The sequence below is a fragment of the Oncorhynchus kisutch genome, linkage group LG1 (genome assembly GCF_002021735.2).
Source record: "Oncorhynchus kisutch isolate 150728-3 linkage group LG1, Okis_V2, whole genome shotgun sequence".
Lineage (NCBI taxonomy): Eukaryota > Metazoa > Chordata > Actinopteri > Salmoniformes > Salmonidae > Oncorhynchus > Oncorhynchus kisutch.
The window spans coordinates 18,054,068-18,066,312 of NC_034174.2; the positions used below are offsets into that span (position 1 = coordinate 18,054,068).

General features: G+C 42.1%; 1 protein-coding gene across 3 annotated transcripts in view; it reads right to left on the reverse strand.

The window, feature by feature from the left end:
- LOC109877366 (contactin-4-like) overlaps positions 1 to 12,245 on the reverse strand; it is a 219,870-nt gene that overhangs the window by 125,942 nt on the left and 81,683 nt on the right. The window lies entirely within an intron of this gene.

Genomic DNA, 12,245 nt, shown 5'->3' on the forward strand with positions numbered 1-12,245 from the left:
AGCTATGAGATTATAATTGGTGTTAGAGGTGATCAGTGAATGATATAATTCACTTATGAAGGCAGCAGATTCCTCAATCCCTCCACATAGAACAGAAAGGTGGTTACGATACCAAACTAAATTTCACAGATGAGTAAGCATTAGGGTTGAACTGGCGGGAACCCGGTTACTGGGATTTACCTGGATTTACCACCCAAAATCACTCCCTTTTCCAGGGATAAATAACTCAGAGAAACCGGTAAATTATAATAAATTATTTACATGAACAGCATGGCGTGAAATGGACCTGTGATATAATGTGCAGTGTCTAAATCTGGCTTCTCTACGGCCTCTGCAGGGTGGGGACAGACAGCCTATCTCAGTATGGAGCGCAGTTCACAATCCATGTAGACCTACAGTATCATCTCATCATCATCATCATTTTTCTTGTGACAGATAGGCCTAAATTTGCTGCAGCATAGCTACAGTAATATAAAGACCAAATTTACCCATCTCCAACTCACTTTTATTTTTAATTGTAAAGATATTTCTTTATTGCAGCTCCAGAGTTTTAAAACAGCCTATGACTCAAATATCGTTGCTTTAAACCAGCACGTGCGAGAACTCTCTCGCAGTCTTTTTCTCTCTCCATTAACTCAATTCCAATTGCATCCAGAATAGATAACCCTGTTCTAGATTGATATATAGCCCTATATATATGTACTAGTCTACCTCTTTCAGGTAATATATTCAATGCAGTATTAGACTTTGTTACGGATACAGGTATCCTGTGTGTGTATTTCTTTTCGCTCCTTCTCCCCTCACAGGTGGCATTCATCATTCCCCAATCAGTCATCAATCAGTCGCTAATCAGAAGACACACCTCCTCCTGTTTCCATTACCCTATCACATTCCCTTTCCCTTGGTTTAAAAACCCTGTCTGTTGTTTGCTCTAGAGCTCAATCTCTCTGTCAATGCCATCTGTCTGTAGATCTCTTGTTTGGTTTTTGCAACTACATGTGTGCGTATTGGTTTTGTTATGGTGTTTGTTTGATGGTGGGAAAAGGGGGTACCAAGATAAGTTGCCCATGGGTTTACATTACCCATAGGAATACTTTGTATAAAAACACTAGTAAGAACTGGGTGGACCACCCACTGTATTTTTGGTTAGTTAGCTGTTGGTGAAGTAGGCTAGTCTAGTTTAGGTATGTTTTTGGATACCTTTTATTTTTTTCCTTGGGTCCAGCTCAGCCCCTTTCCCTTTTTTTATTTACCTAAGAGAGCACATAGCTAGCTACATCTCTGGGATTGTATGTTTTTTTGTTGTTGTCGTGGGCAATGTTGAGTTGCCTATCAAATGTATTGGATAATGGCACAATCATTTTGACTTTTTTGGGCTTGGGTTCATGAAATGTCTTTACGGCTCATAAAATGTATTTAATGTGTGGCTCATCAGACTCAAGTTGCATCAGGCTTGAATTTTCAATCAACGCTCTGATCTAATCCAGATAAAGACCTATTTATATACTTTAGAATGCTTTTGAACCACAATTCCGGTTTTGGCGGGAAATAGCGGGTTACCCGGGAGAAGTGATTTATTCTCGGGAAGGGACATTTGTAAAATACCAGGAAAATATTCAACCCTACAAAGCATGATAGGTATTAGGCACTTTATTGGGATATGGACGATGCAAACCATGATTAGGGTCCAGAGCAATTAATTGCTGATTATTTATTTGGAGTAAGGATAATAATTGATTGTCTTTATGGATTCTAAACAGCTCATCAAATAGGGTGACTTTGTCAAAGCATTCATGACAATATCTTTTTCAGGTTGGTGTAGATCTGCTTGAATAGATTTAAGGTGTTTTATTGTACGAGTCACCTTAGAGGAGGCAATAATAAAGGGACAAGTGTAAAAGGTTAATGTCAGGTTAAAAGCAAAATGTTTGACATGAAATCTTTGTTCTCTTTCATCTACCATTTAGACAACTACCAACCATATCAAGCATTTGAATAGAAACTGGGCCTGGGGGTTCTCTCCCAGGGCTTCATTATAGAGAAGAATAACTCAGATCCATGGTGTTCTTGTACTATGGCAATTATGACTGGAATAGAGTAGAGGCTAAACATCATTCCTTGCGCAAAAGGGAACATGTAGTTCAAACTAAAAATATATGATTACAAACAGTTCACGGTGGCTTGTTCTCACAGAATACAATATGCCTTTAAATACATAGTGCTTAGTGCACCGCGTACAAACAACCTCTTTAACTACTTTACAAGCTGGTACTGTAGACAATGTAGATATATAATAGTTCAGTGATACATCACCATGCCTACTCCAAACCAGCCTTACACAACGTACACAAGTCTGTGGTCTCCAGTGCCTCATTACTCTACACTACAGTATGGTAAAGGTCCTCACTGACCGTCTCATAAGGCAACTCAAGCCATTCACTTACTTCCAATGCAAGAAAAACAAAAATATCTATTTTACTGCACAGTAGTGAGTCTACTCGAACTACTCATGCTTTCAGAAAGAGAACCTGCAATTGATAAAATGAGAAGAGCCTCTAACATGATCTGTTATCTCAGAGAAGTGGTCCTCATCAGCTCGCATACCAGGCTGTTTCTGTGTTAGAAAAAATGTTATTCCATTAAAAATGAAAGAGTCTGCCTATTCAAAGTTGTTGTTCTTCTTCAACAGACTGATTCAATAGAGCCAATATTGAATATCACATTCCTGCAAGTGCTGGATGAGAGAAGACAGAGCTTTGACTGATATGGTAATACTGAGAACAAAAAACGCCACTTCCCTTTAGGTCAACATCGGAGTATTAAGCTGCACAAGGAGCATTCTGAGGGAAGGAATAAGTGGGTTAGGTCAACATACTAAGATGAAAATCCATTGTCTTGTCACTAGATATTGACCTGACAATGACTGTTGTATTGAATTGAGTCGACTAATATCATGGCTATTATACATTGAGCAATACATTAAACCAAGTACATGTTGCAGATAATCTAATAATCTAATAGACTATTAATCATTCTAGAGGGGGACACTGGTTTTAGCAGCTCTGTTAAGCACATGCTTTATGCAATCATGTCCCAGTAGGCCGTCCATACAGTGGCATAATATCATGCCATCTGGCTGATGAGTTTGTAGAATGTTACACGGTCTGTTCCTTTCCTTTAGCCTTCCGCCTGGTGCTTTCATTTTTGGGAAAACCTAATAGACCCAGTGCCACAGAACAAAGACTCTATTATCCAGAGTAAATACTCTGTTTTAAGCTTTATGCTTGTAGGGACAGACAGTTTTAAAGCATATAAGAGGATGAGCCACATTTAATGCCCAACCTCTGAGGTCAGCCTGTCACAGTATACAATTGTGTGATGTGCAGTTAATGAACTTTGAAGATGATTTAGTCTGCAGCTTCCCTCAGGAAGATCGTCTTAGAAGGCAGGCAGGCAGCCAATCCAGGGCCAGGCTCTGTGCTCTGACAGGACTGTATAGCGACCTTGACAGGAAACAGCTGATTAGGTCATCCTTTAAACTGGCTCAATCCCAAGTGTTAAATGTACCAATCCTTCAAAATCTCACCCCAGCAATTTCATTGAGCAAACATGATTGATTTGAACCTTGTAGTTGCCAGAGATACAACACACACAATTTTCGATAGACTAATGAACCGTGCAGAGAGAGGAAAAGAGACACTGGCCATGTCTGAATATCCACACTTGCATCCTAAATGGTATGCCAATTGGGTCTACAAAAAAATAGTTTAATAGTGTTCGACATTTGGAAAATCTATACTTTAAATGCCTGGATATCTTCCTCATTTCGGCTTTGACGACAGCTGACCAATTAGATACACAGTAGGGATGAGGCGTACCCCAATTTGGGAATACCTGTACTAGATGAAGATCCTAAATGAGTATAACATCCTGGCATTTAAACCCTACTCGATTTTCAAAATTTCGTATACTATTAACATTTATTTTCACATAATGAGAATGCGTCATGCGTGATTGCATTGTTTCCCATTATTTGTTGATTTCGGGAAGTGGCGCAATGCCATCGATCAGGGTACGCCAAATAAAAATGTGATTTATTTCCATTTTCTTTTCTTCACATTTTCAAACAGTCCATTTATATTTTCCAATGGGGCTATACGCTTGGATGAGATTTTTTTTCCCGCCTGAGTAGCCTCATTTCACTGCCAAAACTAAACCTAGTGTTCAGCGAAATAACAACACAATGTCAAATACAGGTAGCGGTCCGTATGTAGCCAAACGTAGCTGCTGCTCATTCCGTTGCTCATTGTTCATTCGAAAATGTATAAATGGTCAAAATAAGGCCATAGACACATACCAGCTCTACTGGTAGTACTGCTACTACCAGCAGTATTACAGCTGCACCTGTCGATGAAACAAGTTGTTCTGTTTCCACGAGCACATCCAATGCTAGCATCAGTAATTCTACATTTGTTGTTAGCCCAGCTACGATGGACACTGACACTTGTGAATCTGATGCAGCTGAAGAGCTACTGCCAACTTACCCGGAAAAGCACCGAACAAAAGACAAATATGAGAACTACATTGATTTGGGGTTCACTTATATTGGGAGTAGTGCCTTTTCTCAGCCAGAGTGTGTTATATGTACTATCTTAACTCAACGAAACCTTCACTCTTGAGCAGATATTTAGAAACAAAACATGCCAATTTGAAAAATAAGCCACGGGAGTTTTTTGAGCGAGAATTAAGACAACTTTCGAGTAGTCAGACATGTATAAAAGCAACAGATACCATTAATAATGTGCTAGAAGGATCTTATATGGTGAGCTACTGAGTGGCTAGGACAGGCAAGCCCCATGCTATTGTGGAGGACTATACAGACAATGTCTTCATCAAACCCTGTTTCACAACGCATCAGTGACATGGAAGGAGATGTTTTGAAACAATTACTGCTTTGCATATGTAACCGGTGTGAAATGGCTAGCTAGTTAGTGGGGTGTGCGCTAATAGTGTTTCAATCAGTGACGTCACTCACTCTGAGACCTTGAAGTAGTTGTTCCCCTTGCTCTGCAAGGAGCAATGGGTAATGATACTTCGTGGGAGGCAGTTGTTGATGTGAGCAGACGGTCCCTGTTTCGAGCCCAGGTAGGGGCGAGGAGAGGGGCGGAAGATATACTGTTACATTGCTGCTGTTGACCCGGATCACTGGTTGCTGCGGAAAAGGAGGTCAAAAGGGGGGTGAGTGTAACCGGTCTGAAATGGCTAGCTAGTTAGCTGGGTGCGCGTTAATAGTGTTTCAATAGGTGACGTCACTCGCTCTGAGACCTTGAAGTAGTTGTTCCCCTTGCTCGGCAAGGGCCACAGCTTTTGTGTAGTGATGGGTAACGGTGCCACGAGGGTGGCTGTTGTCGATGTATGCAGAGTGTCCCTTATTCGAGCCCATGTTGGGGCGAGGTGAGGGACGGAAGCTATACTTTTACACATACAAGCCAGTGAATTCTATGCGTTACAGACTTGGCGGGCCTGGCACAGCTCCTGGTATATGTCCTATAGTTGATGGGGAGTCAATTAAGGAACACATCCCCTTGTGCAAACCACTGGAAACCAGGACAACAGGAGAGGATATTTTTGAAGTACCAGACAGCTTTGTGACATCAAACGGACGTTGGTGGTCAAGATGTGTTGGTATCTGTACTGATGGCGTAAAAGCCATAACAGAGGGACATAGTGGAGTGGTAACGTGTGCGCAAGCAGTTTCTCCCGATGTCACTTGGGCCCCCCCGAGAGGCTCTTGCTGCCAAAGGAATGCCTGACAACTTGAAATACATTTTGGACACTACAGTGAAAATGGTTAACTTTGACAAAGCAAGGCCCCTGAACTCGTGTATTTTCTGCACTGCAAATGATCTGGGCAGTGACCATGTAACGCTTTTACAACATACAGAAGTGCGCTGGTTATCAAGGGGAAAGTATTGACACGTTTTTAAATTGAGAGGCGCGCTTAAGGTTTTCTTTACTGACCATAATTTTCACTTGTCTGAGTGCTTAAATGATACGTTTCTCACACAACTGGCCTTTCTGGGTGATGTTTTTTCTCGCCTGAATTATCTGAATCTAGGATTACAGGGACTCTCCGCAACTATATTCAATGTGCAGGACAAAATTGAGGCTATGATACCAGCATATCGACTAGGACTATGACTTCCCTGGAGGAGATCCTTTGTTCACTCTTCCCAGAGCATTAATTTATTCCAGAGGCCGACCCAAAACATCGCTGGAAAGAGAGGCAATCGAGGAGGCCTATTGGCTAGACTTAGGAGGCACGCATACCACCACCGCTCTGAGTATATTACTTGCTAATGTTCAGTCTTTGGATAACAAAGTTGATGAGCTTAGAGCAAGGATTTCTTTCCAGAGAGACATCGGGGCCTGGAACCAACTGTTTCATGGAAACATGGCTCTCTCGAGATACTCTGTCGGAGTTGGTAAATCCAGCAGGATTGTCAGTACATCACGCAGACAGGAATAAATATCTCTCCGGGAAGCAGAAGGGCGGAGGGGTGTGTTTCATGTTTAACGACTCATGGTGTAATTCTAGGAACATACAGGAAGTCGTTTTGTTCACCTGACCTAGAATACCTCACAATCAAATGCCGACCATATTATCTCCCAAGAGAATTCTCCGTCATTGCCCCAGCCGTTTACATCCCCCCTAAAGCCGATACCACGACGGCCCTCAAAGAACTTCACTGGACTTCATGCAAACTGGAAACCAAATATCACGAGGCTGCATTTATTGTAGCTGGAGATTTTAACAAAGCAAATTTGAGGACTAGGCTGCCGAAGTTCTATTAACATATCAATATCAAGGCCCTTCCCTGCCCTCCTTTCGGCAAATCTGACCACAACTCCATCTTGCTTCTCCCATCCTATAGGCAGAAACTCAAACAGGAAGTACCCGTGCTAAAAACTACTCAATGCAGGTCTGAAGAATCGGAATCCACGCTTCATGATTGTTTTGTTCACGAGGACTGGATATGTTCTGGGTAGCCTGTGAAAATAATCTACACTCATACACAGATACGGTGACTGAGTTTATAAGGAAGTGTATTGGAGATGTAGTACCCATTGTTACTATTAAAACCTACCCTAACCAGAAACCATGGATAGATGGTAGCATTCGTGCGACACAAAGCGTGAACCACCGCATTTAACCATGGCAAGGTGACTGGGAATATGGCAGAATATAAACTGTGTAGTTAATCACTCAAGGCAATCAAACAAGTAGGGTCACAATTCAATGGCTCAGACATGAAACATATGTGGCAGGGGCTACAGACAATCACGGACAACAAAAGCAAAACCAGCCACGTCGCCGAGACCGACGTCTTGCTTCTGGACAGGCTAATCACATTCGTCGCATGCTTTGAGGATAACACAGTGCCACCGACACGGCCCGCTACCAAGGACTGTGGGTTCTCCTTGTTGTGGCTGACGTGAGTAAAACATTTAAACGTGTTAACCCTCACAAGGCTGCATGCCCAGACGGCATCCCTAGCCGTGTCCTCAGAGCATGCGCAGACCAGCTGGCTGGTGTGTTTATGGGCATATTCAATCTCTTCCTATCCCAGTCTGCTGTCCCCATATGGTTCAAGATGGCCACGATTTTTTTGTACCCAAGAAGGCAAAGGTAACTGAACGGATCATATCACCTCTACCTTACCTGCAACTCTAGACCCACTTCAATTTGCTTACTGCCCCAATAGATTCACAGTGGAGGACAGAGGAGCCTCTTAAAGAAGTTGTTACAGGTCTGTGAGAGCCAGAAATCTTGCTTGTTTGTAGGTGACCAAATACTTATTTTCCACAATTTACAAATAAATTCATTAAAAATCCTACAATGTGATTCTTCTGGATTTTTTTTCTCATTTTGTCTGTCATAGTTGAAGTGGTAACTATGATGTAAATTACAGGCCTCTCTCATCTTTTTAAGTGGGAGAACTTGCACAATTGGTGGCTGACTAAATACTTGTTTGCCCCACTGTATGTAAGAATGCTGTTCATTGACTATAGCTTAGCATTCAACACCATAGTACCCTACAAGCTCCTCATTAGGCTTGAGGCCCTGGGTCTGAACCCACCCTGTGCAACTGGGTCCTAGAATTCCTGACGGGCCACCCCCAGGTGGCGAAGGTAGGAAACATAACCTCCACTCCACTGATCCTCAACACTGGGGCCACGCAAGGGTGCATGCTCAGCCCCATCCTATACTCCCTGTTCACCCATGACTGCATGGCCAAGCACGCCTCCAACTCAATCATCAATTTGCAGATGACACAACAGTAGTAAGCATGATTAGCAATGATGACGAGACAGCCTACAGAGAGGAGGTGAAGGCTCTGGGAGTGTGGTGCCTGGAAAACAATCTCTCACTCAACGTCAACAAAACATATAGGAGATTGTGGACTTCAGGAAACAGCAGAGGGTGCACACCCCTAACTACATTGACGGGACTGCAGTGGAGAAGGTGGAAAGCTTCAAGTTCCTTGGCGTACACACCACCGAAAACTTAAATGGACCACACACACAGAGTGGTGAAGAAGGCGCAAAAAAGACTCTTCAACCTCAAGAGGCTAAAGAAATTTGCTTGTCACTTAAAACCCTCAAACTTTTACAGATGCACAACTGAAAGCATCCTGTCGGGCAGTATCCCCGCCTGGTAACGGCAACTGCACCACCTGCACCCTCCGCTCTCCGGAGGGTGGTGTGGTCTGCATTACCGGGGGCAAACGACCCGCGCTCCAGGATACCTACAGCACCCAATGTCACAGGAAGGTTAAAAATATCAAGGAAATCAACCACCTGTGCCACTGCCTGTTCACCCTGGTATCATCCAGAAGGCGAGGTCAGTACAGGTACATCAAAGCTGGGACCGAGAGACTGAAAATCAGCTTCTATCTCAAGGCCATCAGACTCTTAAACAGCCATCACTAGCACATTAGAGGCTGCTGCCTATAGGCATAGACTAGAAATCAATGGCCACTTTAAGGAATGGAACACTAGTCACTTTAATCATGTTTACATATCTGGCATTACAGTTATCCTATGTATAAACTGTATTATATACTATTCCACAGTATCTTAGTCACTTATTAATAATGTTTACATATCTTGCATTACTAATCTCAAATGTATTCTTTACTATTCTAAGGTATCTTAATGTTTACATATCTGTCATTACTCATCTCATATGAATATACTGTATTCTATACTGTTCTTCTGCTCTGACATCGCTCAACCATATATGTATATAGTCTTAATTCATTCCTACTTAGATTTATGCATATTGGGTATATATTGTGTCATTTGTTCGAGATTACTAGTTAGATATTACTGCACTGTCAGAGCTAGAGCACAAGCATTTCGCTACACCTGCAATAACATCTGCTAATCACGTGTATGTGACAATCAGATTTGATTTGATAAAAATAAAAATAAATCTCCTTTCAATGATCATGAGTATTGCATAGCAGGCTAAATCTTTGAAAACAGTTTTTACATATTTTTTTAACCTGTTTTCTCACTGAAAAGTGTTTCTTGGCCTTCATCAGAGCTTTTAAACTAAACTAAACCATATTTTGATTTCTGAATGTCTCTGTACCAGGACTCGGGATGTGGCTGCGTTATTGATGTCATGTTAATCAGGCCTTTTGATTTGAACAAATTGTTTTCGTTTTGTAGGCTAGACTACCTACTCAATTATTTATTGTATGGATCAAGCCCTAGCAGTCATTCTGATCTCCTTCCCAATGATCAGTGCTTTAGTTTATTATAAATTTGCGATGCACCCCGACTCAGTTTTTCTGCGCAATAACCTTTTGATTTGAACATTTGAAAAGTTTTGGTGTGTGTACTAGGCTATTTGTTTTAATTTATATATGAGTTACAGTACTTTGGTTTCACTAATAACTATGTTGAAATGGAACCAAATGATCTGTTTCGGTCTTCAGGGCTTTTTAAATAGGATTGATGGGCTCTATGGTCTACTACGGTATAGGTCGAATGTGATAGTCTGCCTATAACCATCCTGAGTAGACCTATAAAAATCCACCTGCACTCGGCCTTGCTTCACGCTACTGCGTTGCGGCCGTGACATACTGCATACTTTTTACTAAACAGTACGGGCTAAATAGAATGTGACGATGAGTAAATAGTATGCAGTTTAAGTATGTAGTATAGGTATTAAGATACGACCACTCTCTTTGAGCCTCTGTCTTCACAATACGTGTGAACCATACAGTACATAACCAGATCCACACTTTGAATTTCCCCAAATAGGAAATATAATGTTCCATACTATATTTTGAGTGGAATGAATGTGATTATCCTTCATGAATCCATAATTCCAATGAGAATTCAATAGAAGGTGAAGATGGCGCTATAGAGGCCTCTACCCACTGTTCTATTGTCCAATGTGCAATCCCTGGAAAATAAACTGGACAAGCTCCGTTCGAGACCACCCTATCAACATTAAGAACTGGAATATACTATACTTCTAGTTGGTCTAGTTGGTTTTTCTATGCATTGGCAGGACAGTGTCATAGTCCAGTAAGATCAGGGGTGGTGGGGCAGTAATAAAGCCTCTCTTGAAAAAGCCAAACCTTGACCCAGAAAAAAAAACTATAGGCCTATATCGAATCTTCCATTCCTCTCAAAAATGTTAGAAAAGCTGTTGCGCAGCAACTCACTGCCTTTCTGAAGACCAACAATGTATACGAAATGCTTCAGTCTGGTTTTAGACCCCATCATGGCACTGAGACTGCACTTGTGAAGGTGGTAAATTACCTTTTAGCATCTGAGCATCTGTCCTCGTGCTCCTAGACCTTAGTGCTGCTTTTGATACCATCGATCACCACATTCTTTTGGAGAGATTGGAAACACATTGGTTCCACACGGACAAGTTCTGGCCTGGTTTAGATCTTATCTGTCAAAGATATCAGTTTGTCTCTGTGAATGGTTTGTCCTCTGACAAATTAACTGTTCCTTAAGGTTCTGTTTTAAGACCACTATGGTTTTCACTATATATTTTACCTCTTGTGGATGTCATTCGAAAACATAATGTTAACTTTCACTGCTATGCAGATAACACACAGCTGTAAATTTCAATGAAACATGGTGAAGCCCCAAAATTGCCCTCACTAGAAGCCTGTGTTTCAGACATAAGGAAGTGGATGGCTGCAAACCTTCTACTTTTAAACTCAGACAAAACAGAGATGCGTGTTCTAGGTCCCAAGAAACAAAAAGATATTCTGTTGAATCTGACAATTAATCTTAATGGTTGCACAGTCGTCTCAAATAAAACAGTGAAGGACCTTGGCGTTACTCTGGACCCTGATCTCTCTTTTGACGAACATATCAAGACTGTTTCAAGGACAGCTTTTTCCATCTACGTAAATGATGCAGAAAAGTTAATCCATGCTTTTGTTACTTCTAGGTTAGACTACTGCAATGCTCTACTTTCCGGCTACCCGGATAAAGCACTAAATACATTTCAGTTAGTGCTAAATACGGCTGCTAGAATCCTGACTAGAACCAAAAAATGTGATGATATTACTCCAGTGCTAGCCTCCCTACACTGGTGTCCTGTTAAGGCAAGGGCTGATTTCAAGGTTTTAAAGCATTACATGAGCTTGCTCCTATCTATCATACGCTACGGTCACAAGACGCAGGCCTCCGAATTGTCCCTAGAATTTCTAAGCAAACAGCTGGAGGTAGGGCTTTCTCCTATAGAGCTCCATTTTTATGGAATGTTCTGCCTACCCATGTGAGAGATGCAGACTTGGTCTCTACCTTTATGTCTTTACTGAAGACTCATCTCTTCAGTGGGTCATATGATTGAGTGTAGTCAGGCCCAGGAGTGTGAAGGTGAACGGAATAGCTCTGGAGCAACGAACCGCCCTTGCTGTCTCTGCCTGGCCGGTTCCCCTCTCTCCACTGGGATTCTCTGCCTCTAACCCTATTACAGGGGTTGAGTCACTGGCTTACTGGTGCTCTTCCATGCCGTCCCTAGGAGGGGTGCGTCACTTGAGTGGGTTGAGTCACTGACATGATCTTCCTGTCTGGGTTGGTGCCCCCCCCCTTGGGTTGTGCCGTGGCAGAGATCTTTGTGGGCTATACTCGGCCTTGTCTCAGGAGGGTAAGTTGGTGGTTGAAGATATCCCTCTAGTGGTGTGGGGGCTGTGCTT